The sequence below is a fragment of the Herpailurus yagouaroundi genome, unplaced genomic scaffold (genome assembly GCF_014898765.1).
Source record: "Herpailurus yagouaroundi ecotype Mexico unplaced genomic scaffold, PumYag 67416, whole genome shotgun sequence".
NCBI classification, from domain to species: domain Eukaryota; kingdom Metazoa; phylum Chordata; class Mammalia; order Carnivora; family Felidae; genus Herpailurus; species Herpailurus yagouaroundi.
Window position 1 is genome coordinate 1,225,372 of NW_024420231.1, and position 19,795 is coordinate 1,245,166.

Below are 19,795 nucleotides of genomic sequence, written 5' to 3' on the forward strand. Positions count from 1 at the left end.
GCTTCTTTCCTGTCCAGCCATGTAGTTCTAGTGGGGGCTTCTAATCATAGTAGTTGATTTGATTGGTTTGATATATGGGCATGTGATCTAGATCAGAACAATCAGAATCCTTCTCTTCAACTTTTTTTAAAACTTAAATGGGGGAAAATATTGTGTCCCACTTTTGTGGCATAACTGGGATATGTGTGGCCAGGAACTGCTTATAGTCCCTTTAGCAGCCACAAGGAGGAAGCTTGCCTGAGAGAATGCACTCAGCATGCAGGATGAGCAGTAGATTCCTACTGGTGCTCAAGTCTCTGGTCTTACTTGTCCTTGAGGCCCTCCTGCATCCATGTCCTTCTTATAATTATATGAGAATTGCAATAAACTTCCTCTTTTGTTCAAATTAAAGTTGCATTTCTTTCCTTTGCAATCAAAGTCCTGATTAAAGTCATGTTTTAAAACTTATTTCTGGAATCAGTGTAGATGTGTTTAGAATCTGTGTGTTTGTTTATGTTGGGGTAGAGGTCATACTAAATAGCAACCAGAAGCAGAGAGATGATTTCTGGTACCGTATTAATAGTCTACATGAAAAACAATGAGAATCTAAACTAAGATGATGTCAGTGGATACTGTAGCTCCTGGCCAGGCTTGTCATGTTTCCTCTAGAACTTGAGCCAGTTGCCTATATCTGCAGGCTGGTGATCTTTTACCTGGATGGAATGCAACTGGTCATTATTCATTATGAGCATATTTTCCACTATGTCTTTGGGCATAGTTATAATAGCTGCATAAAAAGTCCTGCTAATTCCAGCATCTAGATTGTCTTAGGGCCAGTCTTCATTGATTGTCCTTTTCCTTCAGTATGGTCACATTTTCTGTTTCTGATATATCCAATAATTTTGAAATTTCTCCTAGACATTGTAGAAGACATGTTGTAGAGATTCTGGATTCCATTATGTCCCTCTGAAGAGTATTGATTTTTGTTTGTCTTAGCAGGCAGTTAAATTGACTGAACTCAAATTCCATATTCAGTCTCCCTGGTGGTAAGCAACAGCTGAAATTTTTATTCAGTTCTTTTAGCTTTAGGGGCTGTTTGGAGACTGCCCCATGCATGCATGGTTCACAGGTCATCCAGAGATTTGGATAGAATACATACAAAGAATTTAGGGCTACACCTGTCAGGATCTCTCTATTCCAGGATTTTATCCCGGCTGCTAAAATACTGAATTCTGCCTTCTGGTTAAGATTCAGTTTCACCCACTGATTGAGGCCTGCCCTATGGCCAAAACCCTTAAAAAATTAGAATCTCACATAGTTCTAATCTTATCTTTTAAGTATAGACTCTTTTCCAGTTGCTGCCTGCTTTGGGTTGTTTGTCAGTACTTTCATGTAGTTGTTTTTTACCATTTTTTCCAGAGTGTATTGTTGTTACATTTCAGAGAAGATGGATTTCTTAAGCTACTTTGTCATTTAATAGTGGAAGCCAGAAACTGTGTGGTCACTTTTATATAACCTGTAGCCAGTATAGCAAGAACGTTCTGGTGGGGTAGCAAGAAATTGTACCCAGTATCTGATGTTAATTCCTGATGATGTGGCTTGATAAAATAAGTTTTTATAAATAGAGAAGCTAAATGTGATGAAGTTTCAGGATAACAGGTTCAGGAGAAGCTTCATAAGCCCCAAGCTGGGATTTCCCATGAGCCAAAATAACTTCATTGTGGACAGGTAGAATCCTGTTGCCACCCATCTGAGTGCTTCTTTCCATGAGGAGCTTTACTCTTTAAATATCACCTATCCTGATATCTCTTGGTCACCTCTTCTTTTAAAAAACAATATTTGAGGGGTGTCTGAGTGGCTCAGTTGGTAGAGCATGTGACACTTTAGAGTTCAAGCCCCATGTTGGGTGTGGAGATTACTTAAAAATAAAATTAAAAAAAATTAAAAAAATGTCATTTGAGTTTATTACAGTAAAGCATAATTTCTGTACAACTTATAGATCATTAGAACAAGCTAAGACCCCTCAGTCCTCTGCCAGACCTGATATCTGGGATGAAGAAGGGTGGATAAATTGAGCAGCTTCGTAGCATGCTGAATGGTCATGGATTGATAACAAAATATATGAAGGAGGATTTGAGAGAGTAGACTTAAGGATGACTTCCATGTTTTTGCCTTGGCTTTCTGGAAGGATGGTCAATATAGGATAGGGGCTATAAGAAATAGAGCAAGTTTAGAGGAGAAGATGAATTCATGTTTGGCCACATTTGAGGTACCATCCAAGTCAAAGTACATCTGAGTCTGGAAGACTGGAGAGAGATCTGGGATGGAGATTTATATTGAGGAATCCTCAGTAGATAAGTGATAGATAAGGCCATAGGTGTAGAGGATATAACTAGATAGTATATGCAGAGTGAGAAGATAATTGATAACAAAGCCCGATAGTTAAGGGGAGAGCATAAGACATGAGTCACTTTAGGAGACTGAGAAACAGCCAAAAAAATTAAGGGCAAACCAAAAAAATGTGGTATATAGAAGCCATGGTAGGAGAGTTTCATGAAGTAGTTAGTGGTTAATAGGGCCCAATTCAGCAGAAAAAGCAAGCAAAGCAAGCACTGAGCAGTATGCATTGGATTTAACAACTAAGAGGTCTTTACCTCAGAGATTGTGATTACAGTGGAGTGACAAGGAGTGTTGCCCGATTGCAGTTGTTGAAGAGTGCACAACTATGATAGATTTTAACATGTGGCTCATATTGACCATTCCTCCCAATAATCATGCCCCTGTGTTGTCCCCTATTCTTGAATTAGGTGGTCCCTGTAAATAAGTTTAACTGCTAGATTGCAGGGAAATAATGATGCTTGACTTCCAAGGGTAGGTCATAACAGGCCTTGAAACTTTTGCCTTGGTCTTTTGGAGCCCTAAGCAATCATGTAAAATTCTGATCACCCTTATGGAGAGATCGTGAGAACATATGGAGAGAGAGAGAGAGAGAGCGCAGCCCAGCTGTGCCCAGCATTCCAGATATCCCCACTAAGGCACCAGGCATAAAGGAAACCATCTTGTACCCTCCAGATCAACCTAGCCATCAGCTAGATACCACTGAATGATGCCAGTAGATGCCATGTGGGGCAGGAGAGTTGTTCAGTGAGCCTTGCCCAAATTTCTCACCCATGCAGTCATGAGTATAACAAAATGATTATTGTTTTCAACCCCAAGTGGTGGGGTGGTTTATTACACACCAATGTATGTCTGGAATGTTGGGATTGAAGTAATGGAGACTGTAAATGCATGTTATACTTTCAATAAGTTTGGAAAGGGAAAGATCAGATGGCAGCTGGAAGGTCTCATAAGATTGAGGTAGCACTTTTTTTAAAGATGGTAGAGACTTGAGAATGTTTATATGCTGATGTGGAAAGAGTTAAAGAAGTTCAAAGATGAAGAGAGAAGAGATGGCTGATGCACTAGGTTTCTCAGAAGGGAAGGTATAATATCTAAAATACTACTGGAGGGGCTCATCTTGGACACAGGGGTAGTGGGATACTTTATCCTCTAAAATAGGTGTCAGCCACCCTCTCACTCAGTCTTTCCATGTATTGAATCTGAGAGAATATATGATGGTTTGTTGGATAACAATAGATCTCTCAAGAATTGGTTGACTGAGGCACTTTGGCTTATTCACTTACTCTAGACCAGGAGGTGACTTGAATTCATACCATTAGTTTTATTTTTCCTCTGTTAAATAAGAGTTGATTCTATCTACTGAGAATATTGAGAGCAGGGATGGGTATTGGGCTCAAGGATAGTGACGATTTGGAAGAGCTGTTGTGAGAAATGAAGGCAGGAACTGACTAAAGTTTTGTGAGAGGATTTCCAGGCAGTATTATTGGTTGAAAATCACAAAAATGGGATGACACTAATCATCATATCTACAATACTTTTTTCATCAGTGCTTAGAAGCCATGGCATAAGATAGAGAAGACAATTCTTGGATGGATTCAGAGCTGATGTCTTGTGGGTAAGATTTGGTGAGCATATTGGTCAGAGAGGTTGAAGCAATTGATTTTAATATGTATGCTAAATAAACAAGGAAATGGGAAGACATACTGTGAGAAAAGTAGAGGGACCAAGGAGGTCTCAATAATGTTGCAATGTTGGGGCAGTGGGAATAAGAGAAGGAATGAGATGCAGAGATAGTAGTAGACTAAAGTTCATTGTTTCAAGGGTAAAGAAAATTCTAGGTGATCACAAAGTTCAAATGACCATGGAAGAAGATCATTGGAGATAAGATGATCAGGGAATAAGAGGCCAGGGTATTAGCTGAGTAAAATTGTGAAACTTGAAATCACTTAAGATAATGGGAATACTTGAGGGTGGAGAAGCAGAAATTAATTGAGATGTCATATCCCTAAATGAATATAAGGGAATGAACAGGGATCAGTAGCTGATACAGCAAGAAGACTGTGATATGCCTTACAGAGAAAATGCATGTAACTAGATAAGCTTCATTCTTGAATGAGTTATAGTGTTGTTGGCTGTGAGTTCAATTTATTGAATTAACAGTACAGTACATCTAGAAAAGGAAAGAGGAAATTTATCTGTAAGTGATGCTGCTCCAGAAAGTGCTAAAATGTTATTTATTGTGTGTGATGAAGCTATGGAAAAGATGGAAAAGCAGGTAAATTTGTGGATTCATGAGATAGCAATGTAATTATAAAAAGCATAGTAGACAACGTTGTTGTAAGGCTGAGAGCCAGAGAAATTTAAGATCATGTTACTCAGGGTCAGGAAAATGTTAAACCCTTTACAGCTAGTGTTTTATTATAAATAAATGCTGCATATAAATCATTATTTTGAGAAATATAAAATAAGGTGTCTTTAAACAGAAGCACAAGTGAAACAAGGTTATATATTGATTGGTTGATGGGAATGTGACCAGGGGTTTGCAGGGACCTCACTCTGCATTTTTACTAGGAGCACTAGCTCAGTATTTGTTAACTCACTGCTAGTGGTGATATTATTGAACATAACTACTGCATATAATGAGAATTTACATGTGTGTATATGTTTTAGAGTATTTTAATTCAAATTGCAGACATTCTAACATTTACTTTGTAAATTTCTCCAGCACTGCGATTCTCCAAGTGTGGTCTGACTCTAGGGACAGCTGACACCTGAGACCTTTCCAAAGGTCTGGGAAATCCTGCGTTTTCCAACTACATATCTCCATAAGGTTGGATTTTTTTCATATACTTCAACCAAAACAACTATATCACAATGCAGAAGCAAATATGAGAATCTGTCTTGTATTAAGGCGGACATTAAAGAGACTTTCAAACATATAAAACATTTCTAAATCATTTTTTATTTTGGAAAATATAGTTATTTTATAAAATATATTATTTATGTTAATAAGTAGTAGGTTTATTGGTATTTTTGATGAATTCATAAATACTTTTAGATAATTTCAGTTTTGATTTCCAATACAGTAAATATTGGTAGATCTGTAACCTACATAAGCAAAAACTCTTTAGGGTCTAAAAATATTAGTAATATCTTTTTACCATCTGAATATAATTTTATTTTAAAATGTATCATAAAAATAACTCAGAATTTTTTTAAAAAAGCACTAGCACACTTCCTTTGAGCACATGTTTGTAAAACTTGCCAAAAGATGGGGAATTTTTAAACTACTCCAGCTATGCGTGGAAAGCAACCAGCAGAATGATTGCAATAATTAAATTTACCAAGGCTACTTTTGAAACTCTGGACACCCATAGTAGCTCTTTAAAAACCATGTGGTTTTTAAATAATTATAGATTCACAGGAAATTGCAAAAGAAATTCATAGAGGCCCGTGTGCCTGTTACCAAACTTCTCCCAATGGTGGTATCTTATGTCATTGTAGTACAATATCAAATCCAGAGAATTGATATTGGTACAATAGTAACTGGACCATAGACCTTATTCAGTTTTCATCATTTTTTACATGCATTTATTTGTATGTGTGTGTAATTCTATACAGTTTTTAAATGTTTATTTATTTTGAGAGAGAGAAAGAGAGCACACAAACAGAGGATGGGCAGAGAAAGAGAGAGGAAGAGAGAGAATCCAAGTACGTTTGCGTTGTCAGCACAGAGCCTGAGCCAGGGGTTCGATCTCACACACCATGAGATTGTGACCTGAGCCGAAATCAAGAGTCAGAGGCTTAACAGACTGAGCCACACAGATGCCCCTACAGTTTTATTAATGTTTATTTATTTTGAGGGGGGTGAGGGGCAGACGGAGAGGTAGAGAGGGAATCCCAAGCAGGTTCCGTGCTGTCAGCATAGAGCCTGACGTAGGGGGGGTGGGTGCTTGAACCATGAGATCATGACCTGAGCCAAAATTAAGAGTTGAACGCTTAACCGACTGAGCCACCCAGGTGCCCCTCTATACAGTTTTATCTCATGTATACATTTGTGTAACCACCACATTCAAGATATAAAACTGCTCTGTTATCTCAGAAGTGCTTCCTTTTGCTAACCCTTTATATTCACACCCTCTGCCCAATCCTTGTACCCTGGCAGTGATTAATCTGTTCTCAATCTTCCTAGTTTTCATGTGGATTGGAAAGTAAGTAAAACCATTATTTTATGCTTATGTATGCAGAAAGAAGGTAAAGATAAAATTTATAATTATTAAGAGAGATTAGCAAATCAACATACAAAATTAACATCAAAAGATCAGTTATATTTCTATATACCTTCAATAAGAACTTAGAAAGTGAAATTTAAACAAATATTACATTTACAAAAGCATACAAAATCAAGTACCTTGAACTAAATTTAATAACAGATGTGTGAAACTTTAAGTGAAAATTATAAAGCTTTATTGACAATACCAAGTGTTTGTGAATATATGGAGTAACAGAAACACTTTTTAATTTTTTTTAATTTTATTTTAAACCAAGTTAGTTAACATATAGTATAATAATGATTTCAGGAGTAGAATTTAGTGATTCATCACTTACATATAACACCCAGTGCTCATCCCAATAAGTGCCCTCCCTAATGCCCATCACCCATTCAGGCTATCCCCCCTTCCAACACCCCTCCAGCAACCCTCAGTCTGTTCTCTGTATTTAAGAGTCTCTTATGGTTTGTCTTCTTCTCTCTTTTTACCTTACTCAAACTCCACAAATGAGTAAAATCACATGATATTTATCTTTTTCTGACTGCCATTTCACTTAGCATAATACACTGTAGCTCCATCCATGTCATAGCAAATGGCAAGATTTCATTCTTTTGATGGCTGATTATTACTCCAGTGTGTGTGTGTGTGTGTGTGTGTGTACCATATCTTCTTTCTCCTTTCATCAGTCGATGGACACTTCGGCCCTTTCCATAATTTGGTTATTGTTGATAGTGCTGCCATAAACATTGTGGTGCATGTGCCCCTTTGAATCAGTGTTTTTGTATCCTTCAGATAAATACCTAGTAGTACAATTGCTGGGTGATAGCGTAATTCTATTTTTAATTTTTTAAAGAACCTCCATACTGTTTTCCAGAGTGGCTATACCAGTTTGCATTCCCACCAGCAGTTGGAGCAACAAGAACTCTTAAACACTGATGGTGGAAGTGGCAGTTGATACAACTTTGGTAGACAGTTTGGCAATCTCTAGTAAAGTTGAAAGTATACATAATTTATGAGCCAGATTCCACTCTTAGGGGTGGGGCACTGTGATCTGGTGGGAGCCAGTGGTTTAGGCAGTGAAAGAGTTCACCCAAGGCAGAACAAAAGAGATAGAAATTTATAGAGTACACCACAAGGGAAGAGAGGGCAGGACAGCAAAGGAGAGACTGTCTGCAAAGAGACTGTGGTAAGGGCCACCATTATAGGAAAGAGTACGGATATGTATGGAATTTTCCCTTTTTTGGTAATCTTAAGAACTGTGCCTGATTGAAATACAAATCAAAACCACACTCAGATATCACCTCACGCCAGTCAGAGTGGCCAACATGAACAAATCAGGAGACTATAGATGCTGGAGAGGATGTGGAGAAACGGGAACCCTCTTGCACTGTTGGTGGGAATGCAAATTGGTGCAGCCGCTCTGGAAAGCAGTGTGGAGGTTCCTCAGAAAATTAAAAATAGACCTACCCTATGACCCAGCAATAGCACTGCTAGGAATTTATCCAAGGGACACAGGAGTACTGATGCATAGGGGCACTTGTACCCCAATGTTCATAGCAGCACTCTCAACAATAGCCAAATGATGGAAAGAGCCTAAATGTCCATCAACTGATGAATGGATAAAGAAATTGTGGTTTATATACTCAATGGAATACTACGTGGCAATGAGAAAAAAATGAAATATGGCCTTTTGTAGCAACGTGCATGGAACTGGAGAGTGTGATGCTAAGTGAAATAAGCCATACAGAGAAAGACAGATACCATATGGTTTCACTCTTATGTGGATCCTGAGAAACTCAACAGGAACCCATGGGGGAGGGGAAGAAAAAAAAAAAAAAAAGAGGTTAGAGTGGGAGAGAGCCAAAGCATAAGAGACTGTTGAGAACTGAGAGCAAACTGAGGGTTGATGGGGGGTGGGAGGGAGGAGAGGGTGGGTGATGGGTATTGAGGAGGGCACCTTTTGGGATGAGCACTGGGTGTTGTATGGAAACCAATTTGACAATAAATTTCATATACAAATAAAAAAAAAAAAAAAAAAAGAACTGTGCCTGATTGTAATTGGTCAGTTGAGGCCTATGGCTATGTCAAGGTGGGTAACTTAATAAGTCTGTTTGCACTCAGCTCTAGTGGTTGCTGTGGGCCCTTTTGCCTTGCTCAAGTTTCCATTGTTCAAGCCTGTTGCCTAAAGTAGCCTCTACACTAGGTAGATGCCCTATGTTTGCACATGTGCACCAGGAGGCAGAAACAAGATGTTCATAGAAACATTTTTCATAATTGCCCAAACCAGAAACAACCCAAATGTCCATCAACAGTGGAATGGATAGATAATGTCTTGTAAACTCATAGAATGGAATGCTGTAATGCAAGGCTGAAAATGAGCTAATGTTACATGCAAAGAAGGTGAATCTCAAAAACCTAATCATAAAGGAAATGAGCCAGATATAGGATACATGCATTATAGTTCTATTTATATAAAGTTCTAGAACAAAACAATGGTGTTTGGGGATTCCTATTTGAGTGGTAAAGCTCTAAAGAAAAGAAAGAAAATATTAGATATAACTGTCATCAGTGTGGTTTGATGGGCAGGGACTCAGGGACTTCAGGAAATCTGGCAAATATTCTATTTCTTGATCTTTATGGTGGTTTGCTTTATAATAATTTGTTAAGGTGCATATTTACATTTTATGCATAGTCTCATTTTTTCCCCTTTATATAAGAATGCTTTTGAACCTGGGGATAATATTAGGATCTATCTCAGGTTTTATTGTGAGAATGAAATGAAGCCATGTGGAGCTCTTAGAATATGCCTGGCACTTTGTAAGACTTTAACAAATGTTAGCTATCGAAACACAATAGAACATTGCTGTTATTATGATTTTTCTTATTTGTTGTCAGTACTTATAGTTTGGTATTTCTTTTTTATTTCTGTTAATGCTGTCTTCTGAGTTATTGTTCTTTCCTTTATCATTTCTTTCATCACTCTTAAACATGGATTAAAACCTCTCTCCAATCCAGAGATTTAATATGTATTTTCTTGCAGTTTTAAGAAGAGTTGCTTTTTGGGACACTTGGGTTGCTCAGTCGGTTAAGCCTCTGACTCTTGATTTTGGCTCAGCTCATGATCTCAGGGTCATGAAATTGAGCCCCCTTCGGGCTCTGTACTAGAGGTGAAGCCTGCCTAAGATTGTCTCTTTCTCCCTCTGCCCCTCCCTCTCTCTCTCTCCTCTTTCTCTCTCTATCTCCGAAAGAGGGGTTGCTTTTGAACTTTTTATTCTTTTTATTCCTTTCATAACAACAAAATATATTATTTCATAATTAGTTCACATTTGCATAAAATCTACATTTGTTTATCAAATTAATCTGGATTCATATTTAGTGTCATGGGAGAAAGCAAACTGATCTTTTTTTTCCAATTGACTAATGAAGTTCCCCTAGCACCATTAATTGTACAATTAATCCCTCCCCCACTGATTTCTGCTGCTATCTCCTCTTACATATGTTAAATTCACAACTGTTTTCACCTAAGGCCTAGAGGGAAATACCACCACCATGCTTGAATGGAGTATGATAATGCAACTGAAGACAGGGGAGGGGGTGGTTGCCAGGCAGCTGGAGTTCTAGCTGCAATACAGGGGGAGAGAAAAAAAAAGGTAGAAAAGCCTCCAAATGTTCCTTAGAAGATTCCATCCTTGTGTGTGACACACACCACTGCTCTTATGACTTTTGGCCAACCACTTCATATGTGTAGACCTCGGTCTTCTCATGCATCATGTGCAGATAGTCATAGCACCTACATCATAGAGTGCTGTGTATGGGAACTAAGGAGTAAGGAGCACTAACTTTGGAGTCAGTCAGCCAGGCATCTCATCTCTGACTCCACCACTAATTAGCTGCATGACCCTCAGTAGTTTCCTAATTTTCCAGCCTCTTTCCTCATCTGAAATAGATGGCAATTAATAGTAATTGAATTAATGTCAATAGCAAATTAGAAATGGAATAGCAATAGCTATCTAATGGGATTACTGTAAGATTAAACAGCTAGTACATATAAAGGGCTTGACATTAGGGTGCCTGGCACCTAATAATCTGTCAATAAATCACGGTTGTGGTAGTTTTAATTTTTATTGTGTTACAGAACCAGGCTGGAACGCTGTTGGAAAAAGCAAGCGGCACTCAGAGATCTTGGTGGATCGGAGATTTATTTAACAATGGCGGGCTCAGAGGAGACTGTTTCTCCAAAGATCTGAGCGCCAAATGAAAGTGGGAAGGGTAATTTATACTTGTCAGCTTCCATATCTGTGGTGGGTTTTCGTGCGCGCAGCAAACAAGGCAAGAAGAGCCCAGAAGAGGGGTCTCTAAGCTGGAGACCAGAGCTTGTTTTAGTCCCGTCGGCCATCTTTGGCACAGTACTTTATTCATTTCTCCAACATTACCCCGCTTTGATGCCTCTTAAAAAAAACTTTTGGTAGGCATCACCTTTTAGTTTTACAGGTTGGTGCTTTCGGAAGGCTAAGATACATGCTCTAGTTTGGCGAGCAACAGGGTTTTCAACAAAACCACAGCATTCAGTATACAAGGGCTGATGGATACAAGTAAAATTATGGAGAGGAGGGGCCCCGCCAGAGCAGAAAGCCAGAATACCCAATCTATGAGATCCCATCCTTTCCATTGATTGATACTTTCCTGTTGTCTACCTTGAATTCTTTCCTTGAGTTCCTTAACCGTAGTTGTAACTATTCCTGACTGGTTTACAAAATAACAACATTCCTCCCACAGAAAGATGCAAGTACCACCTTTTTCTGAAGTGAGGAGGTCTAAGGCTCACCTATTTTGGAGGTCACTGCGGCCAGAGAGTTTATTTGGCTTTGTAAGTTTACCAGAGAATCTGCCACCTGTTCCATGTCTTCATTTAGCTCTTGAGATAGTCTATGGTATAGTCCTACGGATGAACCTATGCCTCCATTCCAGTTCCTATTCCTGTCTCAATTCCTGCTCCTATCAGAACGGGTAGCAGGACTGCCTGTTTAGTCTGGGACTTGGGGCTAAAGGCTGTTAGGAGCTGATCTTCAGTGTATACAGATATCTCTGGGGTTAGGAAGATGGAATAACATATCTGAGTCCAGTTGGCTTCTAAGCATCGGTAGGCTGAATTAGAACATAGATAGAACACCTTAAGGGTTGAACATAAGGTTGTATTCCTCTTTAAGGTTATATTTCTTCATTATAGAGAGGTACCATTCATACCCTCAGGGACTGTACAGATTAGATTGTTGGCATTTATGAGATGGACCCCAGTGGCCAGGGGTCCAATTAAGACAGAAATTTTGGTTTTGAGATTTTCAGGAGCTTCCCAGATCAAAGGGATGGGAGTGGCTAAGTAAGCCCTCAGGCTGAGGGACAAACACATCCAGCAGGTTTGGGTGTGATTATATGTTTTATGGAAGACTTGTAGAGTAGTGTTGGCCCAACACTGGAGTGGGGAATTGGTAAGCATCTGATTTAAGGCTGAAAGGTTCAAACCCTGGTAGGCTGCCAGGGGAGTGGTCACATTTATGGCTCGTATACCTATCCTGGGTATCCTTTATAACTTTTTGAAGGGCCCTGTCTTGCACCCCTCCTCCGTCTGAGATCCCCCATTGAGGAAGGTAACTGTAGCAAACTCGCTTCCCTCTCTGGAGGCCCTTGTTGTGACATGGGTTCCTGACATTTTGGATTATCTCTATGGTCCAATACTTAGCCCTTGGGGCACCGGGTGACTGACAGAGAGTGGGTGTTTTTCCCTTGTAGCAATCTTTGTGGACGGAGGTGAAGGTGTTGAATGCCCTTGACCCCCTTATTGGCATATAACAATCCTGGGGGCAAAGTGGGTAAGCAGCAGTTGTGAGGGTGAGAGAGGTTATCATAGTATACAGGCAATACTTAATAATCCTCCCATCCAGAGGAGGTATGTGAGACCCGGCAAGTATCTTTTGTCCCATGTCCAGCTTGTTGGTGCAGTCTCTATCAGCCCAACAGTAAGAAGTAAAATCAGGGCTATGACACCAGTAAGGGGCAAGGGCTGGCAGAGTTGCATCCAAACCCCTGGGCTAGGTTCACACATTGATTCTTCAAGCTTCTGCCGCACAGGCCAGCCAGTTTCTGGGGTGTGGCAGGAGTAGGACTGAAGGTCTCAGGGGCCAGTGTCTTTTTGAGGGTCAGTTTAAGCAGGTTGACTGGATCTGGATCACTTTGCCAGGTTGTGGGTTCTTCTGAGTTGGCCTTCTTAACTCTGGAGTGATGGACCCATGGGGTGATACGTGAAACTTTAAGGGCTGTATCCTTTATTTGGCTGTATGTGAGTAAAGTCCACCTCTATGTCTTCAAAATGGGCGGCCCCCATCTTTTGTGTGCTGGGGGTGGGGCGTGGGGCAGACGGAGAATTGTTTTTGGCACACGTTACACATTGTTCACTGAGAGCTCGGCATAATTCCAGTAGCTGGCTGATATAGTAGTTCTTTTTGAGAAGGGCCTCCAGTGCAGTTTTCCCTAGGTGTGTGAGTTGGTGATATTCCTTCACTAGGTGTTTTCCCATAGACGACAGGACAAAGATGTGCCCATTTGGCATGACCCACCACCCTTCTTTGCTTACTGTGCCCCCTTCTGTCGAGGCCCAACTTCTTTCCTCATTTGTGTACAGGGGTGGGGAGGCATCTCTCTGGGGTGCAAGAGTCATAGTTTAGGTAGGAGCTTTGCCTAGGTCAGGCCACTCTGGCTCTTTTGTCGTCCAGTCGATTTTTTTTTTAAATATGAAATTTATTGTCAAATTGGTTTCCATACAACACCCAGTGTTCATCCCAACAGGTGCCCTCCTCAATACCCATCACCCACCCTCCCCTCTCTCTCACCCCCCATCAACCCTCAGTTTGTTCTCAGTTTTTAAGACTCTCTTATGTTTTTGCTTCCTCCCTCTCTAACCTCTTTTTTTTTTTCCTTCCCCTCCCCCATGGTCTTCTGTTAAGTTACTCAGGATCCACATAAGAGTGAAGACATATGGTATCTGTCTTTCTCTGTATGACTTATTTCACTTAGCATAGAATGCAAACTGGTGCAGCTGCTCTGGAAAACAGTGTGGAGGTTCCCCAAAAAACTAAAAATAGATCTACCCTATGGCCCAGCAATAGCACTGCTAGGAATTTACCCAAAGGATACAGGAGTGCTGATGCATAGGGGCACCTGTACCCCAATGTTTATAGCAGCATTTTCAACAATAGCCAAATTATGGGAAGAGCCTAAATGTCCATCAACTGATGAATGGAGAAAGAAATTGTGGTTTATATACACAATGGAACACTACATGGCAATGAGAAAGAATGAAATATGGCCTTTCGCAGGTGAGTTTTTTGAGTTATGGGGTCGTCTCCTTTCTGATGTCCCTTACAGTGTAGGATAGCTACCTTGTCTGGCAGCCATACGGCCTCAAGAAGCTTTAGCATTTCTTCCTTGTTTTTTGATAATTTTCCCTGCAGCAGTAAGGAGGCCTCTTTCTTTATAGATGGCCCTGTGTACATGCACAGTAGTGAAGGCATACCGAGAATCAGTATAGATGTTAACTCGTTTACCTTTGCTAAGGATGAAGGCTCAGGTTAAGGCATACAGTTCAGCTCGTTCTGCCAACCATCCTTCTGGCAATGCCTTGGCTTACAGAACTTCGGTGGTTGTGGTTACCGCATATCCTGCTCTTCGGCTGCCCTCTTATAAATAGATGCTCCCATCGCTGAACAGGATGGTCTCTGGACTTGTCATAGCCTGGTCTTGGAGGTCCAGGCAGCTGGCATGGACTTCATCCACTACTTTGGAACAGTCATGGTCAGGTTCTCCCTCTTCTGTGGGAAGGAAGGTGGCCAGGTTTAGTGTTCTTACTGTTTCGAGAGTGACCCTTGGGTTTTCATGGAGAAGGCCTTGGTATTGTGTCAGCCAAGAATTGGAGAGGAAACGATATCCTTGGGTGCTCATGAGGGACATGACTGCGTGTGGGACCTTAACATTAAGTGTTTGTCCCAGTGTGAGTTTGTCTGCCTCCTTAAAGAGCAGGACTGTGGCTGCTAGTGCTCTGAGGCACGGGAGGCCATCCTGCAACCACAGGATCAAGTTTTTTTTTTTGACAGGTAGGCTACTGGCCGTTGTCAAGGCCCCATGCTCTGAGTGAGCACTCCAAGGGCTATTTTGTCCTTTAATGTACGAAGAGGTTAAAGGGCCTTTCTATGTCAGGCAAACCCAGGGCTGGAGCTCGTCCCAGAGCCATCTTTATTTCTGTGAAAGCAGCCCTTGCGTCCTCAGTTCATGTGAGGGGCTCCCAGTCTGGCCCTCCCAAGAGGTCATAGAAGGGCCTCACTATGGCTGAGGATCCGGAAATCCAAATGCGACAGAACCCTGCGACCCCTAAAAATTCATGCAAGCCTCATTTTGGGGGGGGGGGAGCTGTGGCAGTGTGGTGATAACATTTTTCCTTTCTGGTCCTAGTTCTCTTTTTCCTTTTGTGAGGAGGAAGCCTAAATATCGGACCTGCTGCTGACAAATCAGTGCCTTTTTCCAAGAAACCCGGTACCCCAAGTAGGATAGGAGCTGCAGGAGGGCCTTGGTACCTTTCATACAGTTTTCTTGGGTGTCGCTGGCAAGGAGGAGGTCGTCTACATATTGGAGGAGGACACACCCTGTGATTTCCCTCAGAAAGTCGATGAGGTCGGCAGCTAGTACTTCCCCAAAAAGAGTGGGCAAGTTCTTGAAGCCTTGGGGAAGTTGTGTCCGGCTCAGCTGCAGCTGGCGCCCTGTAATGGACTCAGTCCATTCAAAGGCAAACAATGGCTGTTGACTTTGAGGAGCCAGGCGGAGGCAGAAGAAAGCATCCTTTAAGTCGAGGCATGTAAACCATCTGGCTGACCCCGGAATTTGGCTGAGGAGTGTATACGGGTTCAGAACCACTGGGTGTAAGGAAACACTTTGTTAATGGCCCTCAAATCCTGTACTGGTTGGTATCCTCCTCCTGGCTTCTTGACTGGCATGAGTGGGGTATTCCAAGCCGATTGGCACACAGTTAGAATACCTGCTTCTCTGAGCTTGGTCAGGTGCTCTTGTATACCCATTCTAGCCTCGAGTGGAAGGGAGTCTGCCTTTGTCTCCAAGGTTGGGCTCCAGGGATCAGGTCAACAATGATGGGGTCCAGTTCCAAGCTAGTCCAGGTGGGTTATCTTCAGCCCATACAGAAGGGAATGTAAGCCTGAACTCTGAAGGGCTACAGGGTAGGGCCTGGGCGCAGAATAGACTCCATTCTTCTTCCCTTGGCAGGGTAATCGCCACGACCAGGGTATCCTTCCGCCTTGAGTGTAACTGGAGGCTAATGTGTCCAGTGGGTTCAAAAGTTATCTGGTCCCCAAGTTTGGAGAGCAGATCCGTGGCCCAGGAGAGGAATTGAGCAGTCAGGTAAGTAGAGGAACTCATGCCAGACCTTGTGACCCTCAGGTTCACATTGTCAAGCTTGACGGAAGGGCTGCATCACTGTGTCCCAGTAGCCCCAAGTATGGTTTCCATCTTTTGGCTGAAGGGCGCCACCAGGGAAGTAACAACCGAGTGTTCAGCTCCAGTGTCAACAATGAAATTTATTGTTTGGCCCCCTACTTTCATTTCATGGGGGCCAAGAGAGAAAGAGCCCTGTCCCTTCAGTCTGATTCTATCCCGGCCAGACCGATGAGGTTCTCGCCTCGAGGTTCTTCCCGATATCAGCAGGGCTTTGAGGGGCCCTTCCAATTTGGACATTCATTTTTCCAGGGTCCCTTCTATTTGCAGTATGCACATTGGTCCCTTGCTAAGGGGGGCTCTGGTCTTCCCCCCTTTTGGTGGTTGGGGTCTTCCCATCTTCACAGCGTCTGTTTCTTTTAGTGCTGCTGCGAGAAAGGTGGCCTTCTTTTTTAGTCTTCTCTCTGCTTCTCTTTTGGCTGTGACTTCTCTGTTCATGAAACTTTACTGGCAACCTCTATCAGCTGATTGATATTCATCCCGGCAAAGCCCTCCAACTTCTGGAATTTTCTTCTGATGGTATTTTAGTCATGTTCACGGGCTTTTTGGCTCCAGCTTGGATTCCCCCAAGGAGGGCTTCCTGGTATCATCGGATGTGGGCTTGTCCTTCTGTGGTGAAATCCCATGTTGGGCGTTCTTCAGGCACAGCAGCTTGAGCCCAGACAGCAGGATCATTGATCCCCGGAGGTGTGTGATCTTCTGGATACTGTCATGTTTCTCTCATTCTTCTTCTTTCTTCTGTATTAAACAGAGTACGGAATAACTGTTGACTATCTTCCCAAGTCAGTCGGTGGGTCTGGAAGAGGGACTCCATCAAGTTGACCATTGCTTGTGGCTTTTCAGAGTATGATGGAGTATTGTGTTTCCAGTTGAGGAGGTTGGTTGTAGAGAAAGGTTGATAATACATCATGGAATGGCTGGCTGGACTGTTCCATCCTCATTCTGTCTTTCAGGCTCTCATCTCCCTTACAGGCATTTGGAGAGCTTTAGGTCTGGGTCTGGGGTGCGGTCTGGCTGCTGGCCCTTGTCTCCCGGGGAGGGTTCTCTGGGTGCAGGAGGTGAGGAGACATGGGCAGCAGTGGCAGCAGAGGAGAGACAGATGGGGGAGGAGTTTCAAGCTCAGGGGCATGGGGGAGGGAGCCTGGTGAGTCATAAGGTGGCAGAAAGACGGGATCTTCCTCCAGGTGTCATGCAAACACTAGGGGAGTGGTGAGTTTCTTCTTTGGCTCCCTGGGTGAATCTCCGGATAAAGCTGCTAAAACCTTTGCCTGACTCTGCTTGCTATGGATGAGTCGCACCTAAGACAGAGGATTTCAGGCAATTTCAAGTCAGGAGTCCATGTATGGAAATTTATCAGGGTGACCTGGGTTCCCATTGATTATCAGCCAAACCCGCTGCACTACTTGAGCATCTAATGTCCGTTCCGGGGGCCATCCTACATTCAATATGGGCCATTCTAGTTCACAAAAGGTCCTTAACTTCCTGGGTGTCATTTTCACCCTGTAATTGCCTGAAAATCCCTTTTTACAATTTTTGAGCATGACCTCTAAAATTGTAGGCTTACTCTGTTTTGATCCCACTATTAATTCCTTTCTCGTGTTTGGTGTCAGGGAAACAGACAAAGGGAGGGTATCCCCTCAGATGCCCTCAGGACCAACCAGATACTCCATTGGTCGTGTTCCCAAGGGAAACTTTAGGTGAGGCTTGGCCGTAGCAGACTCAGCTTTGTGACTTGTGATCGGAGTCTAATCTGATGCCACCCTGGACCGTATGCCTTTCACTCAGACTCAGGAGAGCCCACTCAGACTCCGTAGAATTTTGGGACCTTAAGGGTGCCCGTCCATGGAGCCACAAACTCGAACTCAAGTGGCAAGCCTGGCCAAGCCACACATTCTCTCTCTCTCTCTCTCTCTCTCTCTCTCTCTCTCACACACACACACACACACACACACACACACACACACACCGGAGTCTATTACATTCCCTCCTGTAAGATTTTCTACCTGTGAGACCACTAAGGTCTCCGGGAAGTGATCAGGTCCCCCCCTTCCACCCTTTTGGTTGGGCCTGACTACTTTGGTAGTCTCACTTGTGAGGTTCTCACTTCAGGTCCAGGTCCTCACCTACCAGGTCTCTTTGAGTCCAGCAGGAACGACAGAACACGGCCAGCCCCAGGTGACTGAACAGGGGACTGCCAAAATTCAGTCAGGACACGCCTTCTCCTTTATGATTCCTTGCTCCTTGCTCCGTCACAGCCTAGCCATTCTTCCAAACCAGTGGCAACAATGGGCCAGCGCGGTTAGGTTTCTCAGTCAGGGAACCAAATATGTTATGGAACCAGGCTGGAACGGTGGCAGAAAAACCAAGCAGCACTCAGAGATCTTGGTGGATCGGAGATTTAGTTAACACCGGAAGGCTCAGAGGAGACTGTTTCTCCAAAGATCTGAGCGCCAAATGAAAGTGGGAAGGGTAATTTATACTTGTCAGCTTCCATATCTGTGGTGGGTTTTTGTGCGCGCGGCAAACAGGGCAAGAAGAACCCAGAAGAAGGGTCTCTAAGCTAGAGACCAGAGCTTGTTTTAGTCCCATCGGCCATCTTTGGCGCAGTACTTTTTTCATTTCTCCAACAATTGCTGTTATGAAAGGATCAGGAAGAGAAAGAAAATTTAACAAAAGAGACTGAGAGGTAGGCACTGAAAAGATCTGAGGGAAACTGTGAGATAAGGGTGTCATAGAAAACAAGGGAAAATAGTATCTAGAAGAAGAGGGATAATGCACAAGAAGGTCATGCAAAGGCTAGTTTCTCCTGACAAAAGATTCATTTCATCTCTTAGCAATTCATGAGAGTGAAGGGAGAAGGGGAAAAATAATCTCAAATAAAGGGTACCAGGCACAAAATTCTCTAAAACCCTTATTTTGGTTAACCCCCTTAGTTTGATCTGAATTCCCAGGTCCCTCAGGGAAGATACATATGTCCTGAATACTGGAAAAGCAAATGCTACACAAGGTAAAATAAAGGATCAGGTTTGTGTCATTTTGGTGAAATAAAAACTCAGACAATTTTAGGTTTACAGGACAAAGAAGATGATGAGGGAAGGAAGTAATGGGGATTAATCAGAACAGTTTTACAAAGCAGTTGTCTGTACTGAACTCCCAAGCTAAGGCCAGTGAAAAGGAGGGCAGTGGTAGGTGTTGTATTATTTTTCTTTTTACCCTACCTGGTCCCAGAAAGAAATTATGACAGCATAAACTGTTTATTTGGGTAAATTATTCAACAAGCATTTATAGAGTAAAAATGAGAAAAGGTGAGCAGAAAAAGAAAGGATACATTAATCTAGGATAGATAAATGGGCAGATCCCTTCCAAGGGTAGATTTAGAGAAGAGTAGGGAGGAATAAAAGACTATAAACCGAGTCAGGGAATGTTGGTGGGCCCCTATGGCTTTGGGGGCCTGAGTGGAACTCAGGGGATAGGGGTCTCTTTTGATGCTAGAAAGATGGAGGTGGCTACCAGGGGCCTAGAATTGTCCCAGAGGGATGCAAGAAGTGGGCCTCATGAGCCTTTGCTCCTGGCCAGTTCTCAGCTAGAGGGTCCAA

At 42.5% G+C, this 19,795-nt stretch overlaps 1 protein-coding gene and 1 long non-coding RNA gene across 2 annotated transcripts in view; one reads left to right on the forward strand and one right to left on the reverse strand.

The window, feature by feature from the left end:
- SLC25A53 (solute carrier family 25 member 53) overlaps window positions 1-19,795 on the forward strand; it is a 51,630-nt gene that overhangs the window by 28,871 nt on the left and 2,964 nt on the right. The gene's annotated exons all lie outside the window — the stretch shown is intronic.
- On the reverse strand, window positions 16,263-18,593 carry LOC121024969 (uncharacterized). The gene is made up of 2 exons (XR_005787894.1): window positions 18,327-18,593; window positions 16,263-17,497 (listed from the first exon to the last, which is right to left on the reverse strand). It is a non-coding gene; the product is annotated as an uncharacterized LOC121024969 (long non-coding RNA).